Source organism: Balaenoptera musculus, chromosome 4 (assembly GCF_009873245.2).
Source record: "Balaenoptera musculus isolate JJ_BM4_2016_0621 chromosome 4, mBalMus1.pri.v3, whole genome shotgun sequence".
In the NCBI taxonomy this organism is placed as follows: Eukaryota; Metazoa; Chordata; class Mammalia; order Artiodactyla; family Balaenopteridae; genus Balaenoptera; species Balaenoptera musculus.
In genome coordinates, this window is record NC_045788.1 from 834,989 (window position 1) to 849,236 (window position 14,248).

Below are 14,248 nucleotides of genomic sequence, written 5' to 3' on the forward strand. Positions count from 1 at the left end.
GATGACAGAGAACACTTTGAATCCGAATGAAGCAAGATGCTATCCGCCCCCAACCAACAAGCAAGCAAACAAATACAAGAAGTCTATTCTCCTCATAAGAAGACCTGCATTACCAAAAAAATTATACTCAATAATTAGTAGTATATTTTAAATTATCTCATTAAAATTGATGGGCATTTCTTTGCTCTCTTGTTCTAGAAATACCTACCCAAGATCCTTGATTTTGCCTCTTGACCTACAAAAGCCAAAAATATTTACTATCTCACCCTTCATAGAAAAAAAAAAATCTATCAACTTCTGCACTAGAATCGTGGAACCCAAAGCAGCCAGAAGAATTTCCTCTTCAGCATCCTGATTATAAAGATAAGGACACCAATGCCCAGAGAAGGGGGAAGTCTACACCCCCCATTTCTCAGTGGCATTAGGACGGGCCTCCCAAGCCTCTCCCAAGCCATGCTCTTCCCCAAGTCACAGCTCACCAGATGTTTGTTAAGTGACTAAAAAGAAGCAGGATTTCCCAGAGAACATGGAAATCAGACAGTGCACCCAATCTCCGCCAAGTATACCATTCCCCTCCTGCCTTTTTCTCCTTGTTTAATTTAATGGAAATCCAATGCTTGGATAAAGTTCAACCTCACTCTGTCTCCAGCAAATGCTTAAAGATGTTCTGTGAGAAGCAGCTCTGAAGAGGGAATGTGATAAGTTAAATGTGAGCAGAGTCCAAAGCCTGCAAAGGATTCTACAGCCTAATCATGGTTTATAAAAAACCCAGGCAAGGCTGCACCTGATTGACAGTCGGCCTGCACCTTTCAGCTTTCTTTTGAAACAGTTCAGTAAACACTACTCTGCCTGTCTGGAGACCTGCCATTCCACACAGCAGGACTTTTTACCAGGAGCAGGGTTTACACTGGAACTTGAGTCATCGTGTTTACAAAAAGGTCAGACATAACTGAACAGCCTGCCTGGAGATTTTATTTAAATTGACTGTATTTTAAAGAGGCTTTAAAAAAAATTCAACCTGTGCTTGGAATGAAGGAGCCATTTGATTTGTATGATTTGTGTTTCAAAGGTCATCAGCTCTATGAAACTTGGTCACCACGCCCTGGGATGAGAGGGGTTAAGAGCTGACAAATAATAGCGCAGTTTTCCCTCTGTGTTTAATGAAGCTATATTTACTTATTTACTACTTATTTATTCGTTTATCATGGTTTTAGAATATAGTGTCTTGATTAAACCTCATCTGAGAACATATATTTTCAAAAGTATTGAGAGACCCTAGAGCATAGGGATGAAGGGCAGAGCCTGGCCCTGGTCCACCCCAGATACATGCTGGCACTGCTGCTGCTGCTGTGTGACCTCAGCTCCACTATGCAGCCTCTCTGTGCCTCAGTTTCCCCATCAGCTATCTGTGTTGTAGGATTTCTGCTCTCTGCCCAGCTCTCCCCATCAATGAAGATTTATTTAAAAGCATGGTGATTATAGATATTTTTAGAATATCCACTCCTCTAGCAGTTATGCTTGAAGAAATGAGAATCCCAACTCAAGTGTTTTCAAGTCCACAGATATGATAGATAGGTGATACATAGATATGGTATTGTTATAGCTGAAAAGCATGATTTTCTGAGCAATCGCTTGATGATGCAGATCATGTGTTATTCTAAAGCTCTAAGAGAGGATACGCATCCAGGCACATTGTGCTTAGTCTGTAGGGGAATTTTCAGAAGGAATGCTCACATTATGGTGTGACTGGCTGGGCAGGTTCTTCCTATATATTCCTAACTGCATGCATGTGACATGCACCCTATTTTGAACTCTTCCCTCCAACAAGGTGCTTGTGAGGACAAGGCATGGTGGTCCTGCCTACTGGGACTATTCCTCGAAACAACTTCTTTCCTTCAACCCGTTCAGGTAAGTTCTACACAAACAAATTCAGCTCTCAAGGGACCACAACATATTGTTAGTGTTGATTTGGGGAAAAAAAGCAAAGATCCAGGAAGGTTTTGACAAGTTAAGAAATAAAGGAATCAGACTAAGACAAATATCATATGATATCACTCATATGTGGAATCTAATTTTCAAAAAAATGATATAAATGAACTTATTTACAAAACAGAAACAGACTCATAGATTTTGAAAACAAACTTATGGTTACCAAAGGGGAAATGTGGGCAGGGAGGGATAAATTAGGAGCTTGGGATGGACACACACACACTACTATGTATAAAATAGATAAACAACAAGGACCTACTGTATAGCACAGGGAACTCTACTCAATATTCTATGATGACCTATATGAGAAAAGAATCTGGAAAAGAATGGATATATGTATATGTATAATGAAATCACTTTGCTGTACACCTGAAACTAACACAACATTGCAAATCAACTATACTCCAATAAAATTTAAAAAAAATAAAACACAACGCAATACAAAAAAAAATGAATGAAATAAACATGCTTCACTAATGTGTCAGAAGGGAGGGTGAACCTGCAGAACTGACATGGGGCTGAGGAGGGGCTCATAAGGAAGGAAAAACAAGATTTATCATCTTTCTACCTTTTCCAGGATACAGCCCTTTATGTATCTTAAGCCCTGATATTCTCTTTTTTTTGTTGTTGTTGCAGAATAGCACAATGGAAGACGGAAGAGTGAATCAGTGGACAGGACCAACTTTGCCATCAGACAATCCGGATTTGAGTCTTCATTCTGTTGCTAAGTCATCTTTTCACTTCTCTGAACCTTAGTTTCCACAAAACAGCAGGATGCTCATTTGTTTGTTGTGAGGATTAAGTGAGATAATCTGTGTAAACATCTCTCCACGGTGCCTGACTTTGATAGACCCTGAACAAACATAAGGAGATGGAGAGCAGGTCAAGTTCACTGAGGTGCTGCCGGGACCTTCTCCACATGGTCCATATCTTCACTCGGAATCGTGAAGCTAAAGGGGGAGCTTAGGGACCATGTGCTTTTCAAATGTGACTGCACACCTCAATCACCTGAGGAACTTTCTGTTTTAAAAGCTAGATTCTTGGGCACTTTCCCCACATCTATTCAAGTAGAATCTCTGCAATGGGTTCCTGATATTAATATGTTGAGAAAACAGCTCCTGGGTGATTCTGGTAAGACACCAGGTGTGGTACCTTCTGATTTAATCCACTCTCCTCCAAATGAAGAAAGCTCCTCTTCAACACGCTTGCTCCAGCCTCTTCAGGGCACATCAGTGCTCTTAAGTAGAGAGGATCTTATGCTGTGTCATCCAGTTGCTGGACAGTGTTCTCCAACGAGGTCCAAAAGTCTTATAATTTCTAAGCTCCCAACTTACTTCTTAGTATGAAACAACCCTTCCTATGTAATAACTTTTCTAAAATCTTAAGCCTGCTGTATCTAAAATCACCATGCCTGCTGTGTATCTTTTTTCTTCTCTAATTCCTTCAAATATTTCTCCTAGGACATGGTTTCTAACCAACCTACTAGCCTCTTCCTCCCCATCTTAGCACTAGGTCAATTACAATAGTCCTCCCTGAAAGACCACACTAGAACACAATAAAATTCTCTGTTTGGCCTGATTAACACAAGCAATCATTTCCATGATCTCCTCCTAAGCAGTCTAACATCTTATGAGTAGTGTCTATCATTTGACAGCTCTTTTGACCTGTGATGTCACAGGTCCATCACGACCACAAATGTTCTTCAGAAACTGCTACCAAACTGCGTCTTCCCTATTTTTACATCCGTGTTTAATTTTCTGATGCAAATTAAGGACCATATATTCACCACTCTTAAATTTTGTTTTGGAGACTTTGGAATCATCATCTCAACTTACTGAGGTAATAAATAGAATTTTTACTGTAATCAATATATGCATTCTTCTTCTTTGCTTTGTGTCATCTAATTCAGACATTGCCTTAAAAAAAAATGCAGGACCAAGTGTTAAAGCTTATGGAACTCCAATAGAGACCACCACCTGGATGGACATAGACCCATACAAATAGTTACAAGTCTGATCCTATCAAATGCTTTGCTGACCTCAAGAAAAAATTTAATTGGAGAGCTCCTTGCATCTACCAACCTCATAGAGGTATCTATAAAGGAACTGAAGTCAGCTTTAGACGTCTTCCTCTTAATGAATATGGTTGTTCCTCAGTATCCTTGGGGGGTTGGTTCCAGGATCCCTGAGGATACCGAAATGCACAGATGCTCAAGTCCTCTGTATAAAATGGAGTAGTATATCTCAGGTGGGTTGAATCCACGGATGTGGAACCCACAGATACAGATGGCCAACTGTAGGCACAAGTGGCTAAGGATCCTTGCCTTTCCTAAGGTACATAAACAATTTAATGATCTATTTCAGGATGTTGCAAGGTTGTAATCGTCAAGGTTACCAGTTTATATCAACCAGAAGATAGCCTTTATGAGACTGAGGGAATTATTTGATTGTCCTCATTTTTCTGGAACTTCTTTATGAGCCCTCAGAGGTTATTGACAATAATGCTGAGACACAAATCACATTTCTAAGTTCCATTACCATTTTAGAGACCTGGTTCCTTTTATTCTCAGGTACTTGACTTCTTTTAAATCTATCTACTAAGTCTTTTTTGTTTTAACATCTTTATTGGAGTATAATTGCTTTACAATGTTGTGTTAGTTTCTGCTGTATAACAAAGTGAATCAGCTGAATGTAAACATATACCCCCATATCCCCTCCCTCTTGCGTCTCCCTCCCACCTTCCCTATCCCACCCCTCTAGGTGGTCACAAAGCACCGAGCTGATCTCCCTGTGCTGTGCAGCTGCTTCCCACTAGCTATCTATTTTACATTTGGTAGTGCATATATGTCCATGCCACTCTCTCACTTCATCCCTGCTTACCCTTCCCCCTCCCTGTGTCCTCAAGTCCATTCTCTCTGTCTGCATCTTTATTCCTGTCCTGCCCCTAGATTCTTCAGAACCATTTTTTTTTTTTACATTCCATATATATGTGTTAGTATACAGTATTTGTTTTTCTCTTTCTGACTTACTTCACTCTGTATGACAGACTCTAGGTCCATCCACCTCACTACAAATAACTCAATTCCGTTTCTTTCTATGGCTGAGTAATATTCCATTGTATATATGTGCCACATCTTCTTTATCAATTCATCTGTCAATGGACACGTAGGTTGCTTCCATGTCCTGGCTATTGTAAATAGAGCTGCAATGAACATTGTGGTACATGACTCTTTTTGAATTATGGTTTTCTCAGGGTATATGACCAGTAGTGGGATTGCTGGGTCATATGGTAGTTCTATTTTTAGTTTTTTAAGGAACCTCCATACTGTTCTCCATAGTGGCTGTATCAATTTACATTCCCACCAACAGTGCAAGAGGGTTCCCTTTTCTCCACGCCCTCTCCAGCATTTATTGTTTCTAGATTTTTTGATAATGGCCATTCTGACTGGTGTGAGGTGATACCTCATTGTAGTTGTGATTTGCATTTCTCTAATGCTTAGTGATGTTGAGCATCCTTTCATGTGTTTGTTGGCGATCTGTATATCTTCTTTGGAGAAATGTTTATTTAGGTCTTCTGCCCATTTTTGGAGTGGGTTGTTTGGTTTTTTGATATTGAGCTGCATGAGCTGCTTGTATATTTTGGAGATTAATCCTTTGTCAGTTGCTTCTCCCATTCTGAGGGTCATCTTTTCGTTTTGTTTATGGTTTCCTTTGCTGTGCAAAAGCTTTTAAGTTTCATTAGGTCCCATTTGTTTATTTTTGTTTTTATTTCCATTTCTCTAGGAGGTGGGTCAAAAAGGATCTTGCTGTGATTTATGTCATAGAGCATTCTGCCTATGTTTTCCTCTAAGAGTTTTATAGTGTCTGGCCTTACATTTAGGCCTTTAATCCATTTTGAGTTTATTTTTGTGTATGGTGTTAGGGAGTGCTCTAATTTCATTCTTTTACATGTAGCTGTCCAGTTTTCCCAGCACCACTTATTGAAGAGGCTGTCTTTTCTCCACTGTATAATCTTGCCTCCTTTATCAAAGAGAAGGTGACCATATGTGCATGGGTTTATCTCTGGGCTCTCTATCCTGTTCCATTGATCTATATTTCTGTTTTTGTGCCAGTACCATACTGTCTTGATTACTGTAGCTTTGTAATATAGTCTGGAGTCAGGGTACCTGATTCCTTCAGCTCCGTTTTTCTTTCTCAAGATTGCTTTGGCTATTTGGGGTCTTTTGTGTTTCCATACAAATTGTGAAATTTTTTGTTCTAGTTCTGTGAAAAATGCCATTGGTACTTTGATAGGGATTGCACTGAATCTGTAGATTGCTTTGGGTAGTAGTAATTTTCACAATGTTCATTCTTCTAATCCAAGAACACGGTATATCTCTCCATCTGTTTGTATCATCTTTAATTTCTTTCATCAGTATCTTATAGTTTTCTGCATACAGGTCTTTTGTCTCCTTAGGTAGGTTTATTCCTTGGTATTTTATTCTTTTTGTTGCAATGGTAAATGGGAGTGTTTCCTTCATTTCTCTTCCAGATTTTTCATCATTAGTGTATAGGAATGCAAGAGATTTCTGTGCATTAATTTTGTATCCTGCTACTCTACCAAATTCATCTATTAGCTCTAGGAGTTTTCTGGTAGCATCATTAGGATTCTCTATGTATAGTATCATGTCATCTACAAACAGCGACAGTTTTACTTTTTCTTTTCCAATTTGGATTCCTTTTATTTCTTTTTCTTCTCTGATTGCTGTGGCTAAAACTTCCAAAACTATGTTGAATAATAGTGGTGACAGTGGGCAGCCTTGTCTTGTTCCTGATCTTAGAGGAAATGGTTTCAGTTTTTCACCATTGAGATTGATGTTGGCTGTGGGTTTGTCATATATGGCCTTTATTATGTTGAGGTAAGTTCCCTCTATGCCTACTTTCTGGAGAGTTTTTATCATAAATGGGTGTTGAATTTTGTCAAAAGGTTTTGCTGCATCTATTGAGATGATCGTATGGTTTTTAATCCTTCAATTTGTTAATATGGTGTATCACATTGATTGATTTGCATATTCTGAAGAATCCTTGCATTCCTGGGATAAACCCCACTTGATCATGGTGTATGATCCTTTTAATGTGCTGTTGGATTCTGTTTGCTAGTATTTTTTTGAGGATTTTTGCATCTATGTTCATCAGTGATATTGGCCTGTAGTTTTCTTTTTTGTGACATCTTTGTCTGGTTTTGGTATCAGGGTGATGGTGGCCTCATAGAATGAGTTTGGGAGTGTTCCTCCCTCTGCTATATTCTGGAAGAGTTTGAGAAGGATAGGTGTTAGCTCTCCTCTAAATGTTTGATAGAATTCGCCTGTGAAGCTGTCTGGTCCTGGGCTTTTGTTTGTTGGAAGATTTCTAATCACAGTTTCAATTTCAGTGCTTGTGTCTTCTTTTACTGGCCACAATACTTACATATCTTGTTTTTAGTATTTTTTTTTTCTTTTTTGTTGGGAAATGCTTTTGCTTTCTAGTCAAAGGAAACAAAAATAGAAATGGTGAGCTCTCCCTTCTCTCCATTATGGTAACACACAAGTCTTTTTTTCAGGCTTCAGGCTTGATACTTCCTTCAATGGTAGTTACCTCTTGCTCCAAAGCCAAAACAGCTTTCTGAGTCACTGAAACCCTGGGAATGTCTTTTTCAACTTAATCTTTACAGTTCTGTGCTGGGCTTTCAAATTCAACCTTGATCATTGGACATTTGAGGCCAGATAATTCTTTGTTGGAGGGTAGTGGGGCTGTCCAGTACATGTAGGATATTTAGCAGTATTGCCGGCCTCTGCCCACTTGATGCCAGTGGCACACACACCGCACGCCCCAGTTCTGACAACTTGAAGATACCTTCAGACACTGCCCCCAGTTGAGATGCTAGTTTGGGGAAATGTTCAGAACCATATATCAAAACATTTAGATTATGAGGGAAGGAAATCCTGTCACATGCCACACATGGATGAAATTTGAGGACATTAGGCTAAGTCAAATAGGATAGTCACAAAAAGACAAATATTGTATGATTCCACTTACATGTGTTATTTAAGTAGTCACATTCATAGATACAAAAAATAGAATGGAGGTTAGCAGAGGCTGAGGGGAGAAAGAAAGGGGGAATTGTTATTTAATGGGTGTAGAGTTTCGGATTTGCAAGGTGAAAAATTTCTAGAGATTTGCTTCACAACAACGTGAATATACTTAACACTACTGAACTGTACATGTAAAGATGGTTATGACAGCAAATTTTATGTTATGTACTTTTTAACAGAATTTTTAAAAGGAAGGAAATTCTGACATATGCTACAATATAGATGAATCTTGACATTATGCTAAGTGAAATGAGCTAAACACAAAATAACAAATATTCTATGATTCCACTTATATGAGATAACTAGAATAGTCAAATTCATAGAGAGAGAAAAAAGAACAGTGGTTCACAGATCTTGGGTGGAGGGGAGATCAGGAGTTATTATTTAATAGGTAGAGAGTCTCAGTTTGAGAAGATGAAAAGGTTCTAGAGATGGATGGCGGTAATGGTACCAAAAGAAGGTGAATGTACTTAATGCCGTTAAGCTGTACACTAAAAAAAAAACCTTTTAGATTATAATGTAACCTTCCTTGGCAAGTGTCCCTTGGTGCCTCTAGGCTGTTTCTTACTTATATTTGCTATCAACACCTCCATGCAGTTTGGATTGTATGTGGGCATACCAGGGACCCTCCTTGGGGGACCAAGACCCCCAAATCTAGAGCTCTTAGAAACTGTCTCTCGAATCTGGAATCTCCCTTACTTCATTTGCACGTCTGCCATTGTTTAGTCCAGCAAAGAAAAAGTTGAATACTTACTCCTCCTAGAGCTTCTCAGATCGCAGGGTTACGATGAAAATAGTGAAATCATGAGACAATACCCTGAAGTTCTCAATGCTTCTAATTCTAACACCCACACAGATTCTGGGATGAAAGAAACCAACCAGTTCGCCTTGGCTCCTCCTTACAGGCACTTTCCAAGAAATGCTGATGTACACTAGAGGTAATCTTTTCTCCTCATTGTTCATTTCGAGATACTTTCCCAACGAAGTTTTTTTGGGTTTTTTGTTTTGTTTTGTTTTTAACCTTAACTGGCCCATCACTAGATGTACTTTTGGTGGTGTGTCCTTGTAATAAAGTCAACTGAGCAAAACCCAGAGGGGAGGATGCTTTCAAATGTCTTTTGGGAAGAAAGAAAACAATCCACAAAAAGAAAGGCAACACTGCTCCTTTATAAATAGCCTGCTGTGGCAAAAAAGGAACACACAGAAAAGGACAATTTTGTGATTCAGAGGGAATGCAGAAGTCAGAATTCCTGCCAACGCAGAAGGACAGAAACTCAGAGCATTGGGAGGCAAGGCTGCCAGGATCGCTACTGATACACAAAGAGCTTCGTGCCTGCCCGTCTGCCCTGGAAGACATGCTGTGTATCTTTCCCACTAAAGTTCAGAAAATCTTCTTTCCTCTTTGTGGCATCGAGATCCTGATTTTGTAAAAGTTCCCACCACAAACGCTTTCCCAGAGATTCTTGGGAAGCTTCCTGGGTCCAACCCAGCCTACGTTTGACACCTACCAGTAGCCACTGGGCCAATGTTTTTCAAACTTTAGTGTGCTTGGAAATCATCAGGAAAGCTTATTTCAAATGTAGCATCCTGGAACCTGTCCACCAAAGATTTACTATGCATGGGATGGCACCCAGGAATTCACATTTTTAACAAGCAATACAAGTGATTTTGATGCATCGTTGAGAAACACCATCCTAGGTGTCTCAGGGTGAAGCTAGGAAAACCCTGATCCTGGGGCCTGGTTATATGGGCACAAAATTTATTCTACCTTGGTATTCCCTACTTCTCTCCCCAAGGACAGAATCAGTAGATAAGCAACATAAAACTGTGTACCAAAGCCTGTATGCAAATCCTTCCAAAAGAGAAGAGACATATAAAAAGCAACACTGCTCACCAAAAAATATGTGCTGAGCAAGAATATGTTGTCAGATTATTAAGCTTTAGTTTATGTATTAATTAAGATTTCTTTTCTCAAACAAACAAAAGAGGCCACAAGTACATATTTTTCTCCCCTAATAAACCATGAGATTGGAATATTACATGCCAATGCCTTGTCTATATTGTCCACAAACACTCCCTCCGTCTGTGAGCCCAGTGAGATGGCCGGGCCCTGGAAGACCCAGACTGGAAGCCGAGCTGTCCGACCACTGACTCCGTCTCCACAGAGGATCATGGGGAATTCACCTGACATGTCGGCTCGGGTGTCTGTGTTTCTGGGCGAGAGAAGTTCTAGGCTGTCCACCTTGGAGAGGCAGCTGACTCTCACTTCTTACAAGCCTTATTTCTCAGGTCAAAGACATCCCCACGAAAGCAGGATTTCTCTTTTCCAAGATTCGTGGGGCAGAGGCATTCAGGGGAGGTCACGGTAACATCATCTCTATTTGATCTCAAATTGACGTTGCTTTCACTCTTGTTCTACAAAAATAAATGAACAGGACTTCCCTAATGGTGCAGTGGTTAAGAATCTGCCTGCCAGTGCAGGGGACACGGGTTCCATCCCTGGTCCAGGAAGATCCCACATGCCGTGGAGCAACTAAGCCCGTGTGCCACAACTACTGAGCCTGCGCTCTAGAGCCCATGAGCCACAACTACTGAAGCCCATGCTCCGCAACAAGAGAAGCCACCACGATGAGAAGCCCGCGCACCGCAACAAAGAGTAGCCCCTGCTCACTGCAACTAGAGAAAGCCCATGCACAGCAACGAAGACCCAATGCAGCCAAAAATAAATTAGTTTTAAAAAAATTTTAAAAATAAATGAACACATAAACAGGATTTTTTTTTCTTTCATTTATGAATAGATGCAGAAACAGAAGTGCACAGAGTGTCAGCACCCAGCTGGGTGAGTTTTTACAAAGTCGAGCACACCTCTGTAACCATCCTCTATACCTAGACACGAGATATCACAGGATCCCGGAAACCACCTCTCACACGCTGCCAGTCACTGACCCGCCCAGGGTAGGGGCGAGGGCATGGTTTTGCCTACTGTTGGCCCTTATAAAAGAAATAATGTCACCTGTGCTGTTTTGTGTCTGGTATCTTTCAAAATAAGTGCTTGTAATACATGAATGCCCATCTGGTACCCTCTGTTCTCCTGGAATGCTGTTATTAATCAAACCATTAAAAAGTATTCAGTAGAGCAAAGCGATTGACCTACCGTATGAGAAAGCCCTCTAAATTTTAGTAGCAGCCTAAAGCATGAAATTAGCAGACACTCACCACAGACACCATTGATGCCTTTCCATCAGATAAATTCACACCAAATGCCTGCTGTGTGTCCCCCACTGGGCTGTCAGCTCTGCATTAGAACCAGGGGGTAGAAAAGGTATGGCCCACACCCAGAAAGCACTCAGAATATATCTGGAGAAGTCAGTACACACAAAAAAAGAAAGATCAAGATGTGTGCATATGTATTTATAGTACTACACTGTGTGGGCCAAACAATTGGAGAAAAAAAAACCAGTAAGGTGCTACTTGAGTTACAATAAGTAACAAAACAGTAAGGTGCTACTTGAGACAATAATTGCAAAATGAGTTCTGGAGGAAGGAGTCCAATGCGTGCTTATTGTCAAGGGAAGGCTTCACAAAACAGACGGCATTGTGTCCTGTTCATTGTAGCCGGTGCTACAAAAACTGTGTTATCCATGGCACTAGGATAGGACCAGGCAGCTCTGCAGGGAGGCCAGGCCCAGGCAAGCCCAGGTGGGCAAAAATAAGTAATGGGGCATAAAAGGAGGTCCCTTTTAGAGGCTGTGGAGAAAAGGGAACCCTCCTACACTGTTGGTGGGAATGTAAAGTGGTACAGCTGCTATGGAGAACAGTATGGAGGTTCCTTAAAAATCTAAAAATAGAGCTACCATATGACCCAGCAATCCCACTCCTGGGCATATATCTGAAGAAAACCAAAATTTGAAAAGATACACACACCCCAATGTTCATTGCAGCGCTATTTACAATAGCCAGGGCATGGAAGCAACCTAAATGTCCATCGACAAATGGATGGATAAAGAAGATGTGGTACATATATACAATGGAATATTACTCAGCCATTCAAATAGAATGAAATAATGTCATTTGCAGCAACGTGGATGGACCTAAAGATTATCATACCAAGTGAAGTAAGTCAGACAGAGAAAGACAAATATAATATGATATCACTTATATGTGGAATCTAAAAAAAAATGATACAAATGAACCTTTTTACCGAACAGAAACAGACTCAGACTTCAAAAACAACGTGTGGTTACCAAAGGGGAAAAGTGGAGTTGGGGGAGGGATAAATTAGGAGCTTGGGATTGACATACACACACTACTATATATAAGATAGATAACCAACAAGGACCTGCTGTACAGCACAGGGAACTCTGCTCAATATTCTGTAATAACATATATGGGGGAAAGAATTTGAAAAAGAATAGATACATGTATATGTATAACTGAATCACTTTGCTGTACACCTGAAACTAACACAACATTGTAAATCAACTATACTGCGATATAAAATTAAAAATTAAATTAAAAAAAAAAAGTAGGTCCCTGTTGACAAAAAACAGAAAGGAATGTCAACATTTGTGAGTCAGTGATGATTTGCCACTGAGCTATTTTTTCCTCTGGGCATCTCGGCACCTCTTTATGAATATGAAATCTTGTACTTGAGCCAAAGAGGTTCCATAATTGAATCTTATATCTTGGTAACAGCACTCAGTGCCAGACAAGAGTTTGTTCTTTTTAGTACCAAAGAGTTCCCTTAAAATTTGCAAAAGTTAAAAAAAAAAAAAATTTAAATGATAATAAAAAATCATTGATTTGGTGGCAGGAACTCTTCCATATACATGTTAGCTATAATTTTCACCACGTCCTAAAAGGCAAATACATGAAAACTAAGACTCAGAGAGCTGCGACACCTATCTTAGGATTCACTAGCTTGCAGGGGGAATTGGCTGGATATGATACGAATCTATCTGGATACAAACATCTAGATAGAAAACCTAGAGAGCACAGGGTGATCCCTTTCTGATGGGTGTGCTGATAGTGAGCACAATGGCCCAGTGTAATCAATAATTATAGAGTATTTCCTATTCTACGGATTTTTTATTTTCTATTGCTCCTAACAGTCCCACAAGCAGGCTCATCTCCTTTGGACCCTCGCAGTGACCATAGTGACTAAGCAAAGCCAGCCCAGTCACAGGGGGGCTCACTAGTTTGCAAGTGGGAGGCCACAGTTGAAGGCCAGGGCTTCTGGTTTCATTGCCAGTTTTGTTCCCACAGAACAGAAGAGCACAACTTCAGTGCTTCCGTATAAATGTAGACGATTAAGCATAATATGGCCCTCGAGTCATGGGTGAAATAAAAATCCAAGATATATACACGGATGAAATGTCTTTATAACACAGTTGCTCAAAATGCCCTTCTTAAGAGACCTGGAGAGGGGGTTAAGACTCAAATAGTCCTAACAATCATATACTTCATCAAATCCCAGCTTTCTTCGGCAGCATGGAAATGTCTACAGAAACGGCTTTGCCCGCATCTGTCTGGGAATAAGAGAAGCAGAGGAAGGGTAAACGTGCAAATGAGGCCACAAAACTCAGGACCCCGGATGCGCCTGAATCCCCAGCCCGCTGCTTGAGGGCAGCACCTGACTCCCCTGGATAAAGGAACGGAAGCATGCAAAGAAGCTGGCAGGCTGTCCCAGAAAACACACCACGCTTGGGCGTCTTGCCTGAAAGAGTCGGGCAACATAACAAGAGGACTTAAATGCCCAGTGGCTGACCTCAGCCTGAGGCAGCCTTGTGTGGGCAGCGCTCACGAAGACACTCGGACTTGGAGAAGAAGCCAGGTATCGCATGCCGCTAAGAGAACCACAGAAAAGGAGCTTCCTCGGAGGACAGGGCTAGACCAGACAGCCCCCTGTACCACAGAGAGCGTGAGCACAGTTTCAAAGGGCAAGCAGGGTGCCTTATCATTACAGTCAAGTAAACACATGGCTTCTAGCATCCTTAGGCACCTCCTCGCCAACTGTTTTACCTATTTGCTTAAAGTGCGTCAGACAAGGTCAGGGCTCCACCCAGAGTCCCCGGGATGTCGTTTGACCTTGGTGTATGTCCCTCCTACATTTTGGTGTGTTTTACATTCCAAAAGCCGGCAAGTGTTTTC